We start from the raw sequence: 13,565 nt of genomic DNA on the forward strand, positions 1-13,565 counted from the left end.
TAAATTCTAATCAATATGAACACAAGAATTTTGAAGTTTCCACCATATTATTTCCTCACTGTGTGTTACCCTTATCACTGGTCTAGTACCCCTAGATGTGCAGAAATGAATATGTTGTCTCCTTTGAAAATAGAGTGAGAGACCACTCGTAGAAAACCAATCGATTATACCTTTACGAATTTTGTTTACTATCTCTTCTGTTTCTGTATGTATATTTGGATTGATCAATAGTAGTGTCACCTGCAAAAAGAACTTAATTCTGCTTCTTGTATATTACACAGAAGATCTTTTACATATATGAGGAGCAACAGTTGACCAAAGATTAAGCTTTGGAGAACCCCTTACATGATTGCTCCCCAGTTAGAATAATGTCCCCAGACTAGATTGGTTAATTTACTAAGTACAACTTCCTGCATTCTTTTGGTCAGATATGACATTATCCATTGGTTGATTATACCATCAATCCCATAAAACTTCAATTTACCTAGGAGAATACTGCACGTCACATTCAAATGCCTTAGATACGTCACAGAAAACACCAAGCCAGCCTATTTTATTATTTAATGCTTGAAAAATCTGGCTAGTGAACATGTAAATTGCATTCTCAGTAGAGCAACCCTTCTGGACCCCGAATTGTGATTTGCTCAGGACATAAGGCACTCTGTTATTTATCCTGACTGTGCATCATGAACTGAGAGAGCTTTTGTTACTGGGTGAACAGTTATTTTCTCACACTGAGCTTCATCAAATGGAAATATTGTCAATTAGGGTCCTACTGTATTTATCAAACTGTTTGGAAAGTTAACTAATGAGATCAAACTGTAGGATCCACGTTAAGGTTTCCATATCATTTTTGCTATCACAATCCTTTAGAATATTTACATTGAAGTCACCAAAGACTTAACAGCTTGCTGCTGTCTGACAAATAGTGCAATTAAGAACCCAGATTTCTCAAACAGTTCAGAATTTCTCAGTTGGAATATATATACATTTACAATTAACAGTGATCTGCTCTGTCTTAAATCCTTTTCCCATGTTAGTTGTGCATGAGTAATATGCTACAGTGTAATCTTTTATATGTAACTTATCTAAACTTGGGGTTACGTTGTGTTCAGACAGGCAAAGGATGTCATCTTTTCAGAGCTATCTATATTTTCCAAACGGATAAGAAGCTCTTCTGCCTTATTACTCAATCCTACAATAATTTGATGAAATAAAACAACCTTGCTTTTCTGTATATTTGTATCATTTTGAAAGGGGCTTCTACTATTTTCACTTCTTTCTGGACAGGGTGCCTGAATCTAGATTCTAGTGCCTCTCAGACACCAGCAACCAGAGAGATACACAGTTTCTATCTGTAATACATACTTGTCTTTTTGAGTTAAACTTTTAACATAACATTATACCTCTTCATGATTAGAATACAACAGCAATTTAAATTTTTAAATTCAGTCAATAAATATATGCAAATTGGAAGTCAAATTACTGCTGCCCCTGGAAGCTGTAAGTGGCGACCTACAAATGGACTTGGGTTAATTTGTCCTAGGTTAGTCACTTAGTGATATTGATCTACAAAATCAGGCACCACTTCGTCAAATAAAATTTCCTGGAGCAACAAGATTGCATTATTACACAATCCTCACTTTCCAAAATTTCTAAAACCAATTAAATGAAAGTGACCTGCAGCTGGTTGGTGCACATTTACCACCACCCAGAGGTACATAAAAATGTTATTCCTCATTTGTCAGTTAAAAAACTGGCAAAATCTCAAAAGCGGCTCCAGCCCTGCAAAACAACTGCATACACAATTCTATATAGAGCCTAACAAGCACTCATATGTTCCTGGGTTTATGTATTTTTATCCTAACTGCAACATTATATGGTTAAGTCTGTAGCATATGTGGTCACTTTCATACTAATGCCTTACATCAGAAATTTCATGAAAGAGCTGATAATGTTATTTCAACTATTCCATTAGATGGCACTGCCTTCTTGCTAATAAAGTAAACTGGTTAGCTCATACAACAAACACATGATTATAGAGTGACATCAAAAGCAGTTTTGGCTGAAGTCAACTTTCGGTCACTTGAAAGCTAATCTCTTCTTAGTACTCAGATACTGTCCATATTCATTTCTAATACTTATTCTGTGACAAAACTGCATTACTGTGCTCCATTTTTGGCCCCGGGCACACACAACCGGTAGTCCACTATTTTTCGTTTCTTCCTCTCTAATGAAAAAGCTTAGGTTGTCACAAGGTTGCTTTTTAAAATTCATGTCAGTCAATAGAGTCAGTGCTATTCATAAAGGGTCACATCCCTAAGAGTGATCCGGCACTTTTTCTCCAGTATTTCTATTTCTGTGGTTGTTTTCAATTTGTTTTTTATGGGTATGTAGTGCTGGCCAAACTAATACCACTTATGGCGAGTTTTGTTCAACTATCCAATGGCAAAATACTGCTTTATGTAAACCCCAAACTATATCGTACGAAATAAACGTGCATAATCGATCATTAAAAACTTTAGCAGTACGCCTTTATTAACAAAGAAAAAAAAACAGCAATACAGAACTGACACTATTTTTTTTATTTTCTGCCTATTAACACTAACAACACTTCAAAGCAGGTCTGTTTTTCACGCATACAAAAAAAAAAAAAAACTGTTGAAACAGTAGCTTACAAATTAGCTTGTTTCTACGATTCACTACTCCCAAATGTTTTCTGAAGTTCACTAAATACAAGCGTCGGTGCCGTAAAATTTATGGAACGATTCAATACTGCAAAGTAATTTATACCTATACGTTTACTGTAGTTTAGTAAATACAGATTGAAAATTGCGTACATTTATGGGGCACTAGACATTCAAACTATTTACACGACGCAAGCAACAAGCAGGCACTAATGAAATCAATTTATTCAACAGTTCCATACACCGCCTGCGCAGGATAGCGAAAGCAGCCACAGTGGAATGACAAAATGGCAGTAACTTTCTCCTTGATCTACGTGACATTTTCGATAATTTGGATATAATATAACCAGCCTACTTGAAGTTGCAAGTCTTTAAAAGAACAAACTGTAAATGCTGACACGAAATACTTAGGTATAAATTCCAAAATCGTTTTGACACTTCGACTGTCAACACCAACAAACGCAAATCAAACATGATCACAGTAAAATATAGGTACTATTAAAATAATCTTATTTGAAAACAAATATATCTTTTTCTTACCGGAACACTGACAGCATTACTACACTTAAAATTTAAATACAGCATTGATTAAAATTCTACCATAAAACACACAGCCATATTTAATGACCTTGATTTTGCCAAAGATGTCGTTTACTCAATCACTGTCCGACAGTCTCATTCGATGACTAACTATCGATTGTAGAAGTTATTACTTTTATTTTTATATTACACGGTCTTTCGTACTATTGAGAGATAAAGCTGTGATAAAGCACGATCGAGAAATACGCTAACTACAGTGTAACATGGGTGTGCACTGTACGATGGCAGTTTATTCACCAGCTAGTTATGCGGTCAAGTTGGTAACGCAAATCGAACTTGTGGGTTATTTTTGCGCGCGAAAGTTACGATATTCAGTTGATTTCGGTCTCAGCTGAGGCAACGTCGGTTGTAAACATGTGTGCGAAAAGTTGAAAATGTCAGAACTACGATCTTTTGGATACTGACTCTAGTGGTCATCGTTATGGTCTTCAAGAAATTTATGGAAAACAGAGTTGATATTGGTACATTTAATGAAAATGTTAGTGGCAAACAGTTTACCAGCTTGAAAACAAAGTGTCAAGGTAGCACGATATCCTTATCTTATAGTCAGTTCAATTAAGATTCAGATTTGTATTGTTTGGTCAGTAAGAGATATGTGTTTAGGAAAATGATTAGAACAACAATGTCAGTTTTTCAATTTCCAAATAGCTGCATGCAGATTGGTGTAACAGTTAAGGCAGAAGTGTGACGCTCTTACAAAGAAACAACGCAATATTATGCCTAGCAAATGTAGTAGCGGATGAAGACTGGTGGTGCTTGGTTGGTACATAGAAAATAAATCTCGTATGTGAGATAATAAAGTTCTAACGCAATTTAAGGTACGCTAACATATCTGCCATCTAATACAAAGAGCTGGGTGACACATGATGTCGCAGATACTGTGATTATTATAATTTGTTGCTCTGCAGTAATGATTTTAAAACGATAATTTGTTTGTCAAAATGTTATTTTGTATTGCGTTGTATTTTCAGAGGGCCCTTCGTTCTCCGACAACGTAGAAGTCTTTGAACAAAATGTACTGTCTGACAATTGTGAGGCACAAAATTGTTAAGGCCTTCATGGCCACTTTTTGACAAATTACCAGTTGGCCTCAATGTCAGGTGCTTTGGGTGACGTTTGCTTACGATTTTTCTGACGTTTCACACTGTGCAAACTGTAAAATCACCACCTGTGAGAGAGAACAGGGATGATCAGTATGTTCATAACGCATGCAAAAGGAATATGTGAGATGCAACGACTCAGACTCGAGATGCAACACGTGGAAAGCGTTCTGATCAGCAATGGGTACTCCACCAGTTGCATAAGAACTGTTACGAAATCTAATATTCGTCTAAATGATGCACAGAAGCAGTGTCGGGTTCAGACTTTCTGCCACACATTTCCATGGCGAGCAAGGCTTAAAGACCATTTATAAATCGACAAATAAGATCAATAGGTGTCTCAAATTGGCAGAGGACAAAAGGGACCCACTTACAACATCGAGAATATAATGTATATTCTGCACTTGTGGAAAAATCTATCTTGAAATGATTGGAAAAGCAATCAACACCAGTATTTCTGAATATAAGAGGCACTGCAGGTTGGGATAGGTGGAGAAATGAGCAGTGGCAGAGCATGTATCATGTGAGACCGACCACATAATAAAATTGTCCATACGAAAGTTTTTGCTGTGGAGGAAAGCTATCTTGCCCACATTCTTCACGGAAGCAATAGAAATCCACAAACACGATAATAACCTTAACAAGAAAGCGCAAAGCCTCAAGGTTAATGGATACTGGATTCCCATGCTGCAGCAAACACTCTTTGCAGGTAGCAAAGACCACAGTGGTAATGACCACGTAAAAGCCTTCTGATGTTGGCAGGCCAGGTATGAGGGTGAGTCAATAAGTAAGTCGCAAACTTTGATTGAGATATCGGAGTCGCATTTACAAGCCTGATATTTATTTTCCTTTCAAACATACTGCCCTTGCAAACTTAAACAAATATCCTATCATTCTAAAAGGCATTAGAAGCCTGCACCACAGAATTCTGGTGTCTGTGTTCGTATCTAATGTGTCATTTTTCTGCACCTAACAATTTTATTTTGTTCTTTAAAACGTTGCAAATCACAAGACCGACGTGTCTGGGGTAGCGAAATACCCCTATATGGGGAAACAACGTGTAATCACTGGATATCCAAGGCGGCCAGGATGATCATTCCTTATGACCTTTGCTTATCCTTTGCTCAATTCTTATATCCAATTGAACACAAATTTCCATGAAATACAGTTCTACCAATAAACGGGACGAATTTCATTATGGACGTGCTCTGCAGACAGTCCCTTGGCTCACAAACATCGCATTGTACAAGTCGTGTACACACTCATAGCACACCTGCCATGTTGGTCTGACTGTAGGTCATTAACGATTGGCTGCGGATTGCTGTGTATTGGTTACCTTGCACTTAACTGCCACTGTCTATGGGCGAAATTTAAAACGACATGTGGTGTTCTGGCGTTAGCGTCTTTTTGATTGACTCACCCTCATATCAGCAATGGAGGGTAAAGATTTGATAATGCCAGCCACTCATGTTGGCGAAATGTTGGAAAAATCGACAACAAACGTCATCTGAAGACCCCAAGATAGAAGTCAACAGACAATTTGTCTATTATGAGGTACTACTGATTGGCTAGCTTGTTGTACGAAAGTGTGTTGAAAAGTAATGTCTCCAAATGTTTCATGTGAAAATTTTGCAACCCCCTCCTACAAGAGAGCTCCGAATTGCATCACATAACATTGTGATGCATAACATAACTATGTCAGTGTGTCAGGAAAGCATGCCATAATCGAGTTTCGAATTCAAGGGCTTCTTCCACACATGGAGCACCCCCTTCTTCAGCATGAAAATGTCAGACCACACAAGAGTGCTACGACATCTGCAACAGTATATTGCCTGGGCTTCACTGTCATCAATTCTCCACACAGTCCTCGCTTGGCCCCATCCTACTTTCATCTGTTTCCAAAACTTAAAGACACAGTTGAGGAATTTGCTTTGATAGTTATGAAGTGATGTGCACTGAGGTGAGGTTGTGCCCCTGCTAATGAGCTCAAACATTCTACAGTGCCAGTATCACCAAATTGGACTCTTGTTGGGAGAAATGTATTCATCGCTAGGATGGCTAAGTTGAAAAAGAAATATGTACTTGTGAAGAATAAAGATGTAGAATGTAAATAATGTTAGTTTTACATAAAAAGCCTTAAGAATTTTCACATAAAAAATCGGAAGCATAATTTTTCACTACACCCTCATCTTTGCCTTATTGAATGATTAGTTAACTGCAGAACCAGTGGGTGGTATACACAAAAAAATCAAATTATTGATCCCTGATACACAACCATTCTTCATCAGTTTTGGCATTTTCGCTTCTATACACTAATGTTGTGCTTTTGAGCATACTGTCATCATTACTGCCAGTCAGTATGCCAGTAACTGTAGCCACACTCTTCATAGGTGAGATACACAGTACATTCAAACTACATCTATATTCAGCAATATGTCTGTCAGGGTACTTCTGGTACTGTATATCTATGCCTCCCTTGCCTGTTCGATTAACGAATGGTATGTGGGATCAGTGATTGTTAGTGGACCCTTGTATCAGAAAATTCTAGGAATTAGATCTGATAGAGAGCTCTAATTTCTAAAATTTTCTGGTTGTGCTCATTTGGTGAAATGTTTGTGGGAGGAAGTAATACATTGTCCTACTCTTCCTAAAATGTACTCTGTCAGAATTTCAAGCCCAAACTTCACTATGATGCACAACACATCTCACAGCATCTTCCACTGAGTTTTTGAACACCTTCATAATGCTCTCACGCCGACTACATGATCCTAAGATGAAATGTGCCACTCTTGTTTGATCTTGTCTACTTCTCCCATAATCCAGCCTGCTAAGTATCCCAAAGCAATAAGCGATACTGAAGACTGGTCGAACAAGTGTTTTGTAAGACACTTCTTTAGTAAGAGGATGCAGTACCCAGACTGTGCACGGTGTGGTGGATTACGCTGGGTGCAATACTCTACCTAGTGTGGTGTCATGGGGTGCCGGCCTCCATCCCACAGAATGTGTCACCTGTCTGTACTTTGACTATTGAGCTGACACATTCTTATAATGAGTGTGGGCAATTTCTTGTTACCTGTCTCATGGGAGAGCTTGAACTCTGTGGTAGTTCAAAATGTCAACAAGTCTTGTCCTAAAGTGCTCAACATCTCCCGACTTCTTGGGATGAAGACAAGCTGAATCCAGGCAATCTTGTTACTGACACTGGTATCATAAATTTCATAAAAACTGTCATATTCCTTAGAAAGAAGAATTTGAATGTGCTTACATTCATTACAGAACCATTTTGTAACAGTATTATTATGGTTAAAAATGGATGATCGAGTTGACTGTCACAGTGACAATTAAAATGTATTTGAAATCTTTATACTCCAACAGATATTGCATAATACCCAGGCTTTTTTAAACCATTACCTCTGAGTGAAATCAGACATTTGCTAATACCCCATCATTCCCTTCTCCCATCTATCTGTTGTCCCCCTCTCCCACATTATCACAATTTTTAGCACCTAACGAAGCTGTAGAATGAAACACTTTTCTTGGTACACTTTTATTTTTAAAATGATGGAAGATGAATGATATTTAGTTGTGTGTGTGTGTTTGTGTGTGTTTTAGAATGAGTGATGAAGGAATTTGTGGTGAATCACAAGTGATACTCACATCTTTTACTCGGATAAGAAAGCTAACTATCCACCGTCAGGACAGATACTTGTTACAAAACATACTTCCTGTGCATTACTCCTCGCCATTGCAGCAATTGCTTGACCTGCACGCTACAACCCCATTTAAAACAAACAAGTTCGGATTTGTGCATTATACTTACTGTTTGTACATCACTTGATTGCTGCACTCTTTACTTTTGAACTGGCAGAAATAGAAAGACGTCAGGTTGTTAATCCCTTGTGTGTGACCACAGCCACCGATAGTAGTAATAATAATAATAATAATAATAATACTTTGTACAGCACTATAGCAGCCGTATGAAGTTACTGCTGTTCATTTATTTATCTGTTTCACAGCAAGGAATGAAGTAATTTCTGGACTACTGCAGATACTGTCTACAAGTTGGAGAAGACTTTTCTTGAAATATTTAGCATTTGTTACATATAGGTCCCATATTTATCATCAGCGACAAAGCACAGCATATGTGTGTAATGGGTAACAATGTGAGAAACCTGTAACCTCTACTGCAATAATTCTACTAACCGAAAAAATTACTTAATGATAGTTTGTATAATCTTTATTAAGGTCTCACAAAGTTGTGGTGGTCTTTAGAAAGTAATCTAGTTTCGTGACTGGAACAAAATCAAATCTTTTAGTTTTTATCCCTCAGAAAATTTTATTTTACCCCTCAGGGGGCAATTACTCCCAGGTTGGGAACCACTGATCTAGAGTATCCACATACTATAAGTCATGTAAACCTCATCTCATAACATGCTTGTACTGGTTTGTCTTGCAAATTGTTTTGTGAAGCTCTTAAATTATTGTCTCAATAATTATTCTATAATACATCTTTCTGGAAGTTCCAAGATGAGTGAAATGATTTCATTTCAATCTATATATATTTAGAGTCACTATTGCCACCAAGAACAACTCCAATAGTATGATATGAGCTGAAAAGTTTGTGGGACAATGGGGGCAATAATATGATGGTTTTTTGTTGCTATGTGGGGTTGCTTCTGAGATAAGAAGGTCAATTTTGTTTTTTAAATGGGATGCTATACTTTGGTACTTATTTTCTGATAGCGAATATCAAGATGAGTCCAACTATGTGTAACAGTTTGGTCTTTGAAGGTCAAAAAGGTGGTATGAACGTCCATTTACAGAAGGTGTTTGCCATGATGACCACTGATATCAATGCAGCGCTGCACTCTACTTATTATGGATTGAGTGCATTCCTTATCACATCGGCACTTGTCGAAGCACGTGCTCTGACAATTCTCTCTCGCATATATTCAGTTATAGTTGGAACATCTTATAAAAAATGTCTTTTAGAAAACCCACTATAAAAATTCCAGAGGCATCAAGTCTGGCAGACAAGCCGGCCACTACACATCTCCTCCACATCCAATCCAATAATACAGAAATGGTCTCTTCAATTCATTTCTAGCAATCAGTGAGAAATATGCTGAACACCCATCGTGTTGATACCACATTTTGTTCCTTGTTCCTAAAGGTATTTCTTCCAATAACAGACATAATGTTTCTTGCTGGAATGTGGTGTACTTCCTACCATTAAGGTTCCCTCTGATGAAATAGGGGCGTATAATTCTGTCCTCCAGTATTCCACACCATACATTCACCAACCACGGTTTTTGGTGTGCAACTTTCCGCAGCCAATATGGATTTTCAGTTACCCAATAATGCATGTTATGCAAATTAACATTTCCGTGGTTTGTGAATGTAACCTCCTCAGTAAATAAAATCAAATTAATAAATGTGTTATCCCTCTGAATCTGAAGTTGAGACCATTGGCAGAATTCAATCTGACGCAAGTAATCCGTACCAGTTCTTTCTTAGTGGAGACTGATGTGGTAAGGATGATATTTATGGCGATGCAGAACATGAACAACACTACCCTGGCTCATGCCAGATTCCCTTGCAATTTGACATGAACTAACATAAGCATCTCGAACCACAATGCCAAGAGTACCAATTTCCTTTTCCTTTGCCAGATATGTTTCCGATGTGTTAAAGATCCAATTGTTCTCAGTTTATCATATACATACTTAAATGAACGACATGTAGGGTGAGTACGTTGAGGATATCTTTCAGTGTGTAAGTCTCTAGTTCTCACTGAATTTCGTTGGCATTCTCCATAAATGAGAAGCATATCGACTTGTTCTTCGAAGGAATACATCATTCACATTTGCTTGATTCGACAATACTAATCTTACCGTTCCTATTGGTTCTGTATTGCGGAACCATCGAATGGTGTTTACGTGTCAATGGCATGTTAGATAGATATTCCATGTTCGGCGAATATTTAGTATTTGCGCAATATACGAGAGAGAATTGTCAGAGCATGTGGTTTGATAAGTGCCGATGTGATAGGGAATACTACTCAATCCATGATAAGAAGATTGCAGCATTGCATTGATACCAATCCTCATCACTTCGAACACCTTCTGTAAATGGGCGTTCATGTCACCTTTTTGATCTTCGTTGACCTTCAAAGGTCTTACTGTTACAGATCATTGGATTCGTCTTGATAGCCACTATCAGAAAATAAGTACCAAACTACCAGGTGTACCGGTATGAAATGAGCGTTAAGATACAAATGTGTCGATAGGGAACTTTTATTGTGAATGAGCCTTAATTTTTTGTTCGTCTGATTGGTATGATATCTGTCAAAGATATTTAGTATACATCAAGTCATGGAACAAACAACATCATATGTTTCATCGTGTTAACAATGTCGAATTTTGTACCAGAAAGTGATGATTTGCGGAAAGCATAAATTTTTTGTTTTCATTTGAAAAAAAAGTGCTGCAGAGTCGCATTGAATGCTTGTCGAGGCATATGGTGATCATGCTCTATCAGAAGCAACATGCAAAAGATGGTTTCAACGGTTCAGAAATAATGATTTTGATGTAAGAAATGAAGAACGTGGAAGACCACCAAAAACATTCGAAGACGCCGAATTGCAAGCAATATTGGATGAAGATGATACTTTGAGTCAGAAGCAAATGGCAGCAATGCTAAATGTTGCACAACAAACAATTTCTGACCGTTTGAAAGCTATGGGAATGATCCAAAAGTGTGGAAAATGGGTGCCACATGAATTGAATGAAAGACAGGTGGAAAACCGAAAAACTATTTGTCAAATTTTGCTTCAAACACACGAAAGAAAATCAATTTTGCATCGAATTGTTACTGGCAATGAAAAATGGATTTATTTTAAGAATCCTAAATGGGAAAAATCATGGGTTAATCCGAGACAACTATCAACATCGACTGCAAAACCAGATCGATTCGGCAAGAAGACAATGCTCTGTGTTTGGTGGGATCAGAAAGGTGTGGTGTATCATGAGCTTCTAAAACCCGGTGAAACTGTGAATACTAATCGCTACAGACAACAAATGATCAATTTGAACTATGCATTGATCGAAAAAAGACCAGAATGGGCCAGAAGACATCACAAAGTAATTCTTTTACACTACAATGCACCTGCACACAAAGCAGAACTGGTTCAGGATACAATCAAAACACTTGGCTGGGAGCTGCCCCACCCGCCGTATTCACCAGACTTGGCCCCTTCCGACAACCATTTGTTTTCATCAATGGGACACGTATTGGCTGAGGAACACTTCAGTTCCTACGAAGAAGTCGAAAATTGGGTATCTGATTGGTTTGCTTCAAAAGACGAACATTTCTATTGGCATGGTGCCCACAAATTGCCAGAAAGATGGTCAAAATGGATAGAAAGCAATGGTCAGTACTCTGAATAAAATGTTTTTGCTTTTCAATTCAAAATTAGCGTTTCATCTGCACAAAAAACGCTCATTTCATACAGGTACACCTGGTATAGAATCCCATTTAAAAAACGAAGTTGACTTTCATATCTCTGATGCGATCCTACCTAGCAACAAAAAACCAGTGTCATATTATGGCCCCCATTGTCCCATGCAACATTTGTACCGCAAACTTTTCAGCTACTATCAGAATTTCGGAGTTATTCTAGGTGGCAATAGTTAGTGACTCACCCTGTATATAATTGTCTGCTGAGTAGAAGAAGTTGTCATTCAGAATTCTTTTAACTCGTTTTTAAATGTTGGTTCGCTGTCTGTCAGACTTTTAATGCTATTTCGCATTGACTAATTTTTTGCAACAGCATAATTCACCCCTTCCTGTGCAAAAGCCAGATTTAACCCAGAATAGTGATGACCATCCTAGCTACACACTTCGCTATTATTTTTTAATTAGGAGGGGTTGTTAATAACAAATTTCATAAGTGAATATATGTATTGCGAAGGTTCTGTGTATATTCTGAGTTCCTTAAATAAATGTCTGCAAGGTGGTCTTGAGTCAGCTCCAGCTATCATTCTGATTACTCGCTTTTGTGCAATGAATTCTTTTTCTCTTAATGATTAATTACCCCAAAATATGATGCCATATGTAAGTATTGAAAGTAAACAGGTACAGTAGGCTAATTTACTGATATGTTTATCACAAACATTTGCAATAACCCTAATAGCTTAAGTAGCTGGATCTAACCATTTCAGCAAATCATCCATGCACAGACCCAGCAATTTTTAATATTCTGCCTTAAAAACAGACTTTTGCTCAAAATATATATTTAGTAATGGTGTTATACTATTTACTGTGTTTTCTCAGAATTAGTAGATGTATTATGGAAACTGATTGCTAATTTTCTCTTTCTGAATGTCAATATACCACTGACAGGTACCCCCTCTAACGTTAGTTTAATCATATTTTTGAATTTCAAACTGAGATGGGGTTTCTGTTTCTATCCAGTTGGGTTCCTTATGTTCTTCTATCACTTGTAATATTTCACCATATATTTCTATATCTTTTGATGAATGTGTGCCTATTGTTGAACTTTTTAGAAGACTGGGTTCAGTAAACCTGGCGTTCTTAAAATTCTGTGTCCTGGGCCTTCATCACAGGCTTGGTTGAAGTTGCAGGCTGCACACCCAATGTATATGGATTTACCTGCATAGCCTCATATCTCTGAATGTTACAATCACCATCATCATCGTCATTGTCATCATCGTCTTCCTCTTCATAATCTTCTTCTTTTTCTTGCCCTCCTCGTCCAATATGTCCACCTTCTACTTTCATAAATACTTGGTTTACTGCGGCTTTAACATCCTCAAATTCTACATCCTCTTGGTCTTCTTTCTAGGTCTGTCATCATCATCATCTTCTTCTTCTTCTTCTTCTTCCTTCTTCAATTAAACTCTTTTGAGGTTGAGGAGAAGGTTTAAATGCTTTTTCCAGCACAGAGTTGGCTTCAGATTGCCTTTTCTTTGCAGCAATGACTGCTTCTTGTGGATATTTCGTTGAAATTTCCACAAAATCTAACACAATTTGTTTGTACACATTAGGAACAGCTGAGTTAGGGTCATCAGTAGAATCAGATTCATTGTTTAACAGAATCACTGTAGTGTCATGAAATGTATTCCATATTTATTAGTGGTCTTCCTCAGTGACAAAC

The 13,565-nt window shown here is 37.5% G+C and overlaps 1 protein-coding gene across 2 annotated transcripts in view; it reads right to left on the reverse strand.

Annotated features, from left to right (window-relative positions):
* The window catches only part of LOC124796408 (serine/threonine-protein kinase VRK1-like), an 87,360-nt gene extending 84,022 nt beyond the window's left edge, over positions 1-3,338 (reverse strand). The window contains exon 1 of one of the 2 annotated variants that reach the window (XM_047260585.1): positions 3,228-3,338. The gene's annotated coding sequence lies outside the window, so the exon portion shown is untranslated. Of the gene's footprint in view, positions 1-2,840; positions 2,870-3,227 lie in introns of those variants that run through there. The other variant, XM_047260586.1, reaches the window with a different exon arrangement.
* Between the last annotated feature and the right edge of the window lie 10,227 nt (positions 3,339-13,565).

This window comes from Schistocerca piceifrons, chromosome 4 (genome assembly GCF_021461385.2).
Source record: "Schistocerca piceifrons isolate TAMUIC-IGC-003096 chromosome 4, iqSchPice1.1, whole genome shotgun sequence".
Classification (NCBI taxonomy): domain Eukaryota; kingdom Metazoa; phylum Arthropoda; class Insecta; order Orthoptera; family Acrididae; genus Schistocerca; species Schistocerca piceifrons.